At 38.6% G+C, this 12,378-nt stretch overlaps 1 protein-coding gene across 6 annotated transcripts in view; it reads right to left on the bottom strand.

Annotated features, from left to right (window-relative positions):
• RBMS3 (RNA binding motif single stranded interacting protein 3) overlaps positions 1-12,378 on the bottom strand; it is a 725,792-nt gene that overhangs the window by 560,965 nt on the left and 152,449 nt on the right. The window lies entirely within an intron of this gene.

Here is a 12,378-nt window from a genome sequence, read left to right as displayed (position 1 = left end):
GTAACTTATGTTAATTTGTGCTCTCAACGTTTTCATTTTTATTTTTCTCTTCTCTGTTTCTAGGAAGAAGTATTAGATATCAGCAATTTAAATAAATAGATTTTGGAAAAATCATGGACATTCAACAGAATCTTCTTCATCCAAAGTAATAAAAACAATAACAAAAGAATGGTCAATGAATCAATAGGAAAATAATTTCCAGGATGCCCCCAAACACTGGAGGATTATTTTTTTTATGATTCACTAGATATGTTCACTAGACCATAGTCAGCAAGAAAAATATAAATATATAGAAGCTTAATAACATGAATCAAAATAGGAAGAGTTCCTTGCTCAATCATTAATTAAATGCAAATGTTATTAAAAACGGAATGTTAAAGAAATGTTTGACTTAATAAAAATTGTGTGAAAAAGGAAAGCGAGATCCCCCCCAAGGACATTCTTTAAAGTGCTTTAAGAGCCCTGTTTCAGGGCTTGATTTTCCATGCATAAATCTAAAAATCCCATTTTTATTTGGAAAATCCAATTCACCCCAAAATTATCTTAATAAAATTTATTTTTAAGTCTTCTGGTTAATTGAAAACAAACTGGTAGCTCCTAAGAAGTTTCTAGATTCTATGCAAGTCAGAGTAAAGGAAGTTAAAACAGATGATTAAATTATATTTTTTTATTAGCATGAGCATGATTCACTTGAGGGGTTCCCAAATTTTGCTACATATTAGAATTACCTGAGCAGACTTTTAAAAATCTTAATATCTAAGCTGACCCCACATGTGTTAAATCAGAATCCCTGGGGGTGAGATCCAGACATTAATATTTTTTAAATTTCCTCAAGGGATTCTCATGGGCATCCATGAATGTGAGAACTCTTGTGACTTATTCCACCCTCATTCTCATTAAATGAATGTTTTAGTGGTTATGCATAAGAGCTTTGAAGTCAGAGCTGGGTTTGAATGCTGGTGGCTGTGTAAACTTGGACAACAAGGCCCCTAACCTTTCTGAGCCTCAGTTTATTCAACTATTACTCACTAATTATTGTTCCCACTTCATAAGGCTATTTTTAAAAAGATTTACTTATTTATTTAAGAGAGAAAGAGAGAGTACATGCACATGTGAGGTGGGGGTAAGGAGAGGGAGAAAATCTCAAGCAAGTTCAATGGCAGATGTGGGGCTCAATCTCACAACCCATGAGATCATAACCTGAGCCAAAACCAAGAGTCGGATGCTTAACCGACTGAGCCACCCCCGTGTCCCCATAAGGCCATTTTGAGCATTAAATAAGGTAATATAAAAACTCAGAATATGTGTTATGTAATACACAATAAATGTTGCTAATATATATAAACATAATGATTCATTATTAATGATAATTATCAATTAATTACAAACCAAATACTACGTCTGGTTTATAATTCATAGTTGGCAAATATAATTGTACATAAATCTGAATTAATACATGTAATCAAGTGTCAGATCTATGCTGACTCAATGAATTCAGACATCTAGTTTGGACCATAAAGGCACTCTCTCATTTAAAATACACAAAGGAGGGTTCAAAGATCCTCAAATTCACTTCCTATTCACACCTGCCTCTGCACAGATTTATGACACCTCAAAAGCAGCCGTGTAATTTGAGTCTGACTTTCAGGAGAAAGCTACTAATAAATTTCCTTGGGTCTTATTAGAGGGAACTTTTAAATCTTCATTGACACAGTAGGAAAGAACTAAAAAAAAAATTTCCAGTCACATTTTTCTTATTTACTCCCTTACTCTGGAGTGCATGATGACTTGTTTTCCTTTAGTTGTATCTGAACAGTTTGACAGATTACTGTGACAAGGTTACTTTTAAATTGATAAAAGGTTTGATTGTGTCTGTGCATTTGTCAAAACTGTCTGACACCATGTATAATGGACTCTGCACTCAGAGCCCAAATGACACTTGAGTCTGCTCTAACTATTCAGCGTTCTGCACACACCGTCAGGAGACATCCAACAGGGTTGGGTGAAAGTCGGGGACATTAGCTTGGGCAGACCCTCAGCTCTGGAGCTCAAACACTCCTACTTTGTTCTGGCTTTTCATTCGGGGCATTTCTCCCCCCTTGTTAAATGCTGAAGTGACATTTACAGCTTCATTTTAAAAGGAGCAATGCTAGGGTATCACAGCTTAGCAAAGAGAACATTTACAGAGAAAAATGGAGGTCAGGACAGCAGACTGGTGATGATTGGAAATATGTGTGCACCTAGTCAAGAGTTTCCCTCCTTTCCCTTCATTCTGCTTCAGGTGGCCTTAGTAGTAACTGCACGCTCATTTTGTAACAGAAGAACAATTCACTCTGTACCTGCACAGTGTTCTCATCAATGCCAGATTAGTTAATCATGTGGAAGTGAGGCAATACAGGGCCAGAGCTTTCTCAGAGCAATGTATTAGTTAAAATTAGTTGAAATTCTTGAGGTTGCTTAGATAAAAGTTATTGTGGATGTAGAAAATATAAATACATCGTGATTTTTGTTTTCAATTTTAAATTCTATTATGTTAAATATGTGGTTTTATTTTTTTAAGAGCAATTTCAATGTATTTCAAGGGCATGTTTACAATCATATCAGAGAAGTTACCAATGTTTTTTGAGAGAGGAAATATAGTTTTACATGTAAAAAATGATCATACCACCCAAATTTTATTTGGCCCAAAAGTTGCAATGTTCTCTGTCTCCTCAAGTTGAATCTGTCTTTCCCCACATTGATCTCCTCCTCTTGAGATAAGCATGAAGAGTATATAACCCAAGCATTCCACCCATGATCTCCAACAGATAACCCAGCCCATGAATATAACTGTATAATTAATAGAATTTTCACTGTATTTGCCTTTAGTGCTCTTTTTTTTTTTATTTTTTAAATTTTTTTTTTTTAAGATTTTATTTATTTATTTGCGAGAGTGAGAATGAGAGACAGAGAGCATGAGAGGGGGGAGGGTCAGAGGGAGAAGCAGGGAGCCCGACGCGGGACTCGATCCCGGGACTCCAGGATCATGACCTGAGCCGAAGGCAGTCGCTTAACCGACTGAGCCACCCAGGCGCCCCTCACAAGGATATATTTTTTTTTTTTAAAGATTTTATTTATTTATTTGCGAGAGTGAGAATGGGAGAGAGTACACGAGAGGGGGGAGGGTCAGAGGGAGAAGCAGGCTCCCCGCCGAGCAGGGAGCCCGATGCGGGACTCGATCCCGGGACTCCAGGATCATGACCTGAGCCGAAGGCAGTCGCTTAACCGACTGAGCCACCCAGGCACCCTCCTTTAGTGCTCTTAATATTGCAGTCCTGGAATGTTTAATAGTATATTGATGACCCATCCATGAGTAGATAAGAAAAAGAGATCAATTAAAAATCACTGATTTGGGTCTTCTGTGCTACTTCACTGTTTCTTTCAGAGTTCATTGATTAAGTGTCTCTCAAGTCTTTGGTTTTTAATGGCAAAATAAATGCATATTAAAAAAAAAGACATCTTTCACCACACATAACTATTCTACCAACGCAATTATTAATCCTTACACCTTCTTCTCTGACTAAATTATTCTTCTTTCAGCTTGCTTTTCAACTATTCCTACCCTGATTGTCCCCTGATCTTATAAGATGCCTTCTTTCCACTCCGCAGTTGGAATTTTTTGAAACAAAAATCTGACCAGTTCACCTTCCTGTTTGTGACAAGCCAATGTTTTCCTCCATTGCTCTTAACATAAAACACATTTCCCAACACGATCCACAAGGAAATCACCTTATCCCATATTTCCAGCTCATTTTGCCCCATACTCTACCTCTCTGTCTCTGCTATAACCACACTGGCTTTCTTTCAGCCCCATGTTCTTGCCGTGCTCCCTCCAGTCATTTGTTCTACACACATGAGGCTCTTTCTGCCTGGAATGCTCTTACCTTCCTTCCCCATTTAGTAAAACCTATTCTTCCTTCTGACCTTACCTCAGTGGTCACTTCCTCAGAGATTCCTTTGCTCATTGCCCTAACTAGAACAGATCCCATGTGATAAACACTCTTGGTTCCATGTTCCTCTCTTTTTTTGAATTTATAGTTGTATTGTTTTTGTTTTGTTTTGTTTTTTTTAGGGAGGGGGAGGGGCCAACGGAGAGGGAGACAGGGAAGGAGAGAAGCAAACTCCCCGCTGAGCATGGGGCCCAATGCAGGGCTCTAGCCTATCCTACAACCCTGAGATCATGACCTGAGCCGAAATCAAGAGTCAGATGCTTAACCGACTGAGCCACCCCAGGTGCCCCTAGGTGCAATTTTATATCAAATTATACGATTAGTTCATTAATGTCTATTTTCCCTAGTAAAATATAAGCTCTGCTAAAGCAAAGCCTTTGTCTAAATTTACTCACCACTGAATCTTCAGCACTATATCTGGCAAGCAGCATAGGTGCTCTGTAAATATTTCTTGATTGAGACTGCAGTAAAATCCCTCGAGCTTTCTCAAGATAAAGACATTGCAAAGTCTTTAACTATAGTATCTCCTATAAGACAATGTGATGTACTCATTCAAAACATAACTAGTGAGGTTTCCCATAGAGTGAAATCATTTTTTAGTCCCATCTTCTTTTCTTTGATTTTACTTGTGATCTGAACACAGAAGTTTTGATGATGAATGTGAATGGAATCCCTTAATAAGAATCTGCTTTCAGATTATACATTGAGAAATAATGTAATTTCTTTTCTTTAATAATATCATTTTCTTGCTGTTCATTAGTATTAATATGGATTACTGTACTCTAATACCAGATAATTCAATATATCTATGCTTATCTTTGGTATATCTGTTTTTTTCTATTATTTTATTAATATGGATATTAGCAAATACTGCATTTCCTATAATTTAAGGAAATACTAACTCTAAAATACCTATAATTTCAAACATGAAAAATCAATCTTGATGGCAAGTTCATTTAAACCTACAAATATTACATTTATAGGTAAGATGATTTTAAAGTGTTGGATGACTAATAGGAATATAAAATGATTTGAATCTTTAGAAAACTACTAATGTAAAATACTAATGACCAATGCAAGAGACCAACTCTACAAGAGAGGAAACATGAGTTTAAAAGTGCCCCGCACTGGTTTCTTACCACAGGCATCCCCATACATCAGCTCTTACCGATACAGCTGAACCAACTCAGGCTGTGGCCCTGACAACACTGGGAAAGGGGATTGGGGAAAGATAAAAAAGTATCCAAGAGCAGGTTTTACCACTAAATAATAAGGAGGGTCTCAATGAAATATTAGAATTTGGGGGTAAAAGAAGCATAAAGGATTATCAAGTTAAACCCATTATTTCATACATGGGGGAAACCAAAGTTAGGGTGAAAACAAGTCATTGGTCTAAGGCCACACACCCAGTTGATGACAGAGCCAGGACCCAAAACCAGATCTCTTAGTGCACAGCTATTCCCACTGCATTATGTGGCTTGATCACAGCAGTTCTCCAAAATTCTCTAGGAAACATAATCTGAGCAATAAACCTCAGATCCAGACCACTTCAGAAACTGGAGAACCCACAAACATGTTTATAATAACAATAGCATGGGCCTGATCTTATTAGCCAGCAAAAACTAATATGAACAAGTAACCAGTACCCTCTAAATTTCTCAGATGCACACAAGGAAGATTAACAGAACTTCTTTCCTCAAAAATAATGTCTCTGATACACTCTGGTCTCCCACCCACACAGACCTAGTTTCCGGGAGGAGGAGCAAGATGGCGGAGGAGTAGGAGACCTAGGTTCATCTGGTCCCAGGAATTCAGCTAGATAGGGATCAAACCATTCTGAACACCTACGAACTCAACAGGAGATCGAAGAAAAGAAGAGCAGCAACTCTCTGAACAGAAAAGCAACCACTTTCTGGAAGGTACGTGTGGAGAAGTGAATCCGAGGCGATATTCGGGAAGACAGATGGTGGGGCGGGGGCCTCCATCGGCCGCTTCTGGCAAGTGATAGAGCAGCGGAGTACAAAATTGGAACTTTTAGAAGTCAGCTCTGCTGAGGGATGTTGCTCCACTGGCTAAGCAGGGGATGGAACTCTCACTGGGACAGTGTGGTCTAAGGGTCACAGAAAGACCAGGGGTGCCTGAGTGCGGCAGAGCTCCCAGGGATCGGGGCGGGGCAGCCGGCTGCAGAGACGGAGCCGAGGAGTGGGCTCTCAGCTCGGGGTTGCCATAAACCGTGATCCGCGGCACAGTCGGGCCACTGCTCCTCCAGCAGGGACCCAACAAGCGGCAGATCGGGGGGAGACTCCCCTTCCTCCCCCAGGAGTAGCGGCGTGGGAGAGCACCACAGGGATCTGCTGGGTTTGGTGACTCCACACGGGGACGTGCGCCAGAGATAGAAACACTCGGTCACAGGCCGGGTGAGCACGGAGTGCAACCGGAGACCGGGGAGACGGGAATGATTGACTGCTTTTCTCTGGGGGGGAACTGAGGAGTGGGGCCCCGAGTTCTCGGCTCCTCTGGGGCAGAGATTCGGAGGTCGCCATTTTCACTCTCGTCCTCCAAAGCTGTATGGAAAGCTTGCAGGGAACAAAAGCTCCCGAGAGCAAACCCGAGCAGATTACTTAGCCCGGACAGGGCAAGGGCGGGGCAATTCCACCTCCGGCAAAGACATTTGGGAACCACGGCAACAGGCCTCACCCCCAGAAGATCAGCAAGAACAGCCAGCCAAGACCAAGTTTATTTATCAATGAGAAGAGCAGAACTCCAGCGATAGGGGAATACAGCACATAGAATTCATGGCTTTTTTTCCCCCTGATTCTTAGTCTTTCAAAGTTAATTTTTTAAATTTTTTTGACTTTTCCTTTTTCCCTTTTTCAACCAACATCTTGTCAATCCCTTTTTAAAAAATCTTTTTTATTTTTCATTTTTAGAGTCATAGTCTATCCCTTAATAGTAGTTAAGCTTATTTTTGGTATATATATAAGTTGTTCTCTTTTAAAATTTTGGGATACAGTTTCTTCTAACAGACCAAAACATATCCTAAATCTCTAGTGTATGGCTTTGTTCTAGTCTCCTGCCTGATCACATTCTCTCCCTTTTTTTTTTTTTTCATTCCTCTTCTTTCTTTTTTCAACCAATTTCTTATCAATTCCTTTTATAAAATCTTTTATAATTTTCATCTTTACAGTCATATTCCATCCCTTCATCATATTTACCCTTATTTTTGTACATATATAAGTTTTTCTTTCTTTAAAATTTTGGGAGGCACTTTCTTCTAACAGACTAAAATACACCCAAATTCTAGTGTGTGGCACTGATCTATGCACCAGCCTAATCATATTCTTTTTTTTTTTTAATCTTTTTCTTTTTCTATCTTTTTCTTTTTTCTTTCTTTCCCTTTCTTTTCCCCTGGTTTCAGGGCTCTTCTAATTTGTTTAATGTATATTTTTCTGGGGTCGTTTTTACCCTGTTAGCATTTTGTTCTCTCATTCATCTATCGTCCTCTGGACAAAATAACAGGACGGAAAAAAATCACCTCAAAAAAAAGAACAAGAGGCAGTACCGACTGCCAGGGACCTAATCAATATGGACATTAGTAAGATGTCAGAACTAGAGTTCAGAATGACGATTTCAAAGATACTAGCTGGGCTTGAAAAAAGCATGGAAGATATTAGAGAAACCCTTTCTGGAGAAATAAAAGAATTAAAATCTAGCCAAGTTGAAATCAAAAAGGCTATTAATGAGGTGCAATAAAAAATGGAGGCTCTACCTACTAGGATAAATGAGGCAGAAGAGAGAATTAGTGATATAGAAGACCAAATGATGGAAAATAAAGAAGCTGAGAAAAAGACAGATAAACAACTACTGGATCATGAGGGCAGAATTCAAGAGATAAGTGATACCATAAGATCAAACAATATTAGAATAATTGGAATCCCAGAAGAAGAAGAGAGAGAGAGAGGGGCAGAAGGTATTTTGGAGCAAATTATAGCAGAGAACTTCCCGAATTTGGGGAAGGAAACAGGCATCAAAATCCAGGAAGCACAGAGATCCCCAACCAAAATCAATAAAAATAGGTCAACACCCCGACATCTAATAGTAAAACTTACGAGTCTCAGAGACAAAGAGAAAATCCTGAAAGCAGCTTGGAAGAAGAGATCTGTAACCTACAATGGTAGAAACATTAGAATGGCAACAGACCTATCCACAGAGACCTGGCAGGCCAGAAAGGACTGGCAGGATATATTCAGAGCACTAAATGAGAAAAATATGCAGCCGAGAATACTATATCCAGCTAGGCTGTTATTGAAAATAGAAGGAGAGATAAAAAGCTTCCAGGACAAACAAAAACTAAAGGAATTTGCAAACACAAAACCAGCCCTACAGGAAATCTTGAAAGGGGTCCTCTAAGCAAAAAGAGAGCCTAAAAGCAACATAGGCCAGAAAGGAACACAGACAATATATAGTAACACTCACCTTACAGGCAGTACAATGGCACTAAATTCCTATCTTTCAATAGTTACCCTGAATGTAAATGGCTAAATGCCCCAATCAAAAGACATAGGCTATCAGACTGGATTAAAAAACAAGACCCATTGATATGCTATCTGCAAGAGACTCATTTTAGAACCAAAGACACCCCCAGATTGAAAGTGAGGGGGTGGAAAACCATTTACCATGCTAATGGACACCAAAAGAAAGCTGGGGTGGCAATCCTTCTATCAGACAAATTAGATTTTAAACCAAAGCCTATAATAAGAGATGAGGAAGGACACTATATCCTACTTAAAGGGTCTATCCCACAAGAAGATCTAACAATTGTAAATATGTATGCCCATGCCCCTAACATGGGAGCAGCCAATTAATAACAAAAGCAAAGAAACACATCGACAACAATATAATAATAGTGGGGGACTTTAACAGTCCCCTCACTGAAATGGACAGATCAACTAAGCAAAAGATCAATAAGGAAATAAAGACTTTAAAAGACACACTGGACCAGAGGGACTTCACAGATATATTCAGAACATTCCATCCCAAAGCAACAGAATACACATTCTTCTCTAGTACCCATGAAACATTCTCCAGAATAGATCACATCCTAGGTCACAAATCAGGTCTCAAATGGTACCAAAAGATTGGGATCATTCCCTGCCTATTTTCAGACCACAATGCTTTGAAACTAGAACTCAATCACAAGAGGAAAGTTGGAAAGACCTCAAATACATGGAGGCTAAAGAGCATCCTACTAAAGAATGAATGGGTCAACCAGGAAATTAAAGAAGAATTAAAAATTTCATGGAAACAAATGAAAATGAAAACACAACTGTTCAAAATCTTTGGGATGCAGCAAAGGCAGTCCTAAGAGGAAAGTATATAGCAATACAAGCCTTTCTCAAGAAACAAGAAAGGTCTCAAATACACAACCTAACCCTACACCTGAAGGCGCTGGAGAAAAACAGCAAATCAAGCCTAAACCCAACAGGAGAAGAGAAATAATAAAGATCACAGCAGAAATTAAAGAAATAGAAACCAAAAGAACAGTAGAACAGATCAACGAAACAAAGAGCTGGTTCTTTGAAAGAATTAACAAGATTGATAAACCCCTGGCCAGACTTATCAAAAAGAAAAGAGAAATGACCCAAATAAATAAAATCATGAATGAAAGAGGAGAGATCACAACCAACACCAAAGAAATACAAACAATTATAAGAACATATTATGAGCAACTCTATGCCAGCAAATTAGATAATCTGGAAGAAATGGATGCATTCCTAGAGATGTATCAACTACCACAACTACCTATAACCACTAAGGAAATTGAAGCAATAATCAAAAATCTCCCAACAAACAAGAGCCCAGGGCCAGATGGCTTCCCAGGGGAATTCTACCAAACATTTAAAGAAGAATTAATACCTATTCTTCTGAAACTGTTCCAAAAAATAGAAATGGAAGGAAAACTTCCAAACTCATTTTATGAGGCCAACATTACCTTGATCCCCAAACCAGACAAAGACCCCATCAAAAAGGAGAATTACAGACCAATATCCCTGATGAACATGGATGCAAAAGTTCTCACCAAAATACTAGCCAATAGGATCCAACAGTACATTAAAAGGATTATTCATCACAACCAAGTTGGATTTATCCCTGGGCTGCAAGTTGGTTCAACATCCACAAATCAATCAGTGTGATACAATACATTAATAAAAGAAAGAACAAGAATCATATGATCCTCTCAATAGATGCAGAAAAAGCATTTGACAAAGTACAGCATCCTTTCTTGATCAAAACTCTTCAGAGTATAGGCATAGAGGGTACATACCTCAATATCATAAAAGCCATCTGTGAAAAACCTACGGCAAATATCCTTCTCAATGGGGAAAAACTGAGAGTTTTCCCCTAAGGTCAGGAACGCAGCAGGGATGTCCACTATCACCACTGCTATTCAACATAGTATTAGAAGTCCTAGCCACAGCAGTCAGACAACAAAAAGAAATCAAAGGCATCTGAATCGGCAAAGAAGTCAAACTCTCACTCTTTGCAGATGATATGATACTTTGTGTGGAAAACCCAAAAGACTCCACCCGAAAACTGCTAGAACTCATACAGGAATTCAGTAAAGTGGCAGGATATAAAATCAATGCACAGAATCAGTGGCATTCCTATACACCAACAACAAGACAGAAGAAAGAGAAATTAAGGAGTCGATCCCATTTACAATGGCACCCAACACCATAAGATACCTAGGAATAAAACTAATGAAAGAGGCAAAGGATCTGTACTCAGAAAACTATAGAATACTCATGAAAGAAATTGAGGAAGACACAAAGAAATGGAAAAACGTCCCATGCTCATGGATTGAAAGAACAAATATGCTGAAGATGTCAATGCTACCTAGAGCAATCTACACATTCAAAGCAATCCCTATCAAAATACCATCCACTTTTTTCAAAGAAATGGAACAAATAATCCTAAAATTTGTATGGAACCAGAAAAGACCCCGAATAGCCAGAGGAATGTTGAAGAAGAAAAGCAAAGCTGGTGGCATCACAATTTTGGACTTCAAGCTCTATTACAAAGCTGTAATCCTAAGATAAAATTTAAAATGCCCTTACTTCTAGAGCTTGCTGGCTCTTGTGATGGAAATACTCCCACCATGGCTGATTTCAAGCCACTGAGTCTAGAACACACCACACATGGAATTCTTGAATATTTAACATTTGATCCTAATACACCAGTCAGAGGCAGCTCCCGCACCACTGGAAGTACAGGGACACCTAGAAATAATCAAAGTCAACCCACTCTTTTAGAAGAGGAAACTGAGGCTCAAAGAGAGTAAATGATTTGCCTCAAAATCACACACAGTGGCTGAGTGGGTTTTAATGCACAAGTTTCTACCTCAACTACCTTCATAAACTAACTTCATAAATTTTATGTATTAGAAATAGTCAGTGGTTTCCATATTATTGAAGAGAGAAGTGCTCCTTCTCAGAAACCAGCAGCAACTATACCAGAGAGCCTGTTAGAAATGCATATCCATGGTCTCCACCCCAGGCCTGGTGAATCATTATCTCTTGGGCCCAGAAATCTGTGCTTCAGCAAGTTCTCTGAGTGGTATAGAGCAAAGAGAAAATATCTTCCTTAAGCCCACCAATATTTTTTGTAAGTGAGATTCCAGTATGAGTCAGAGATAATACCTACCCTTTTTCCCATCAGCATCCGTTAAGAGATACTTCTCCTGAAGCTTTTAACATATAGCAGAGAACTTAAGTCCACAATCTTTCACATTTTTAAAAGCCCTTACTTTTCAAAATAGTTTAGGTTTTTCTAACAACAACAGGAAAAAGTTGAGTTATTTACCTTCCAAGTCCAACCTCAACCTTTCCCAGACCAAAACCTAACATATTTATATGTCTTAGCCCTGGCACATTCCTTTTGTTTAAATAACTGCTTTTAAGTAAATATTTATTTTTCCAAGTCTTGCCCTAACTCCTTCACAAATCAAGGTAGTCAATGGCAATAGCCCCCCCTCCCCCACCCACTGTAATCCACATATAATCACATATATTGCTTTGTCAATTGATTATAGAGTTATGTATTTGTGTTTTGGTTTATCAGTCACTTCCTGGTGTTTTGATATTTGCTCCCAATCTTAAAGTCCAGAACAAAGACAAATAAATACTCTCCACTTTGTTTTCCTCTTTCAATATTTTAGAGGTTGGAAAATTTACAAAATAAATATCCTCTCAACCTTCTTGTGAAAGCATTGCAAAAGAGAAGAAGAAAAATTGAGTAATTGTTTCCCCAAATTTAAAAATACCCAGCTAAGGCATATTCAAATGACAAATAGCTGTACTGATATTACTTTAAAAATAATCAGACAGCA

This window comes from Neomonachus schauinslandi, chromosome 1 (assembly GCF_002201575.2).
Source record: "Neomonachus schauinslandi chromosome 1, ASM220157v2, whole genome shotgun sequence".
Lineage (NCBI taxonomy): Eukaryota > Metazoa > Chordata > Mammalia > Carnivora > Phocidae > Neomonachus > Neomonachus schauinslandi.
The sequence above is the reverse complement of the archived record's forward strand: the minus strand, read 5'-3'. Positions and strand labels throughout refer to the sequence as shown.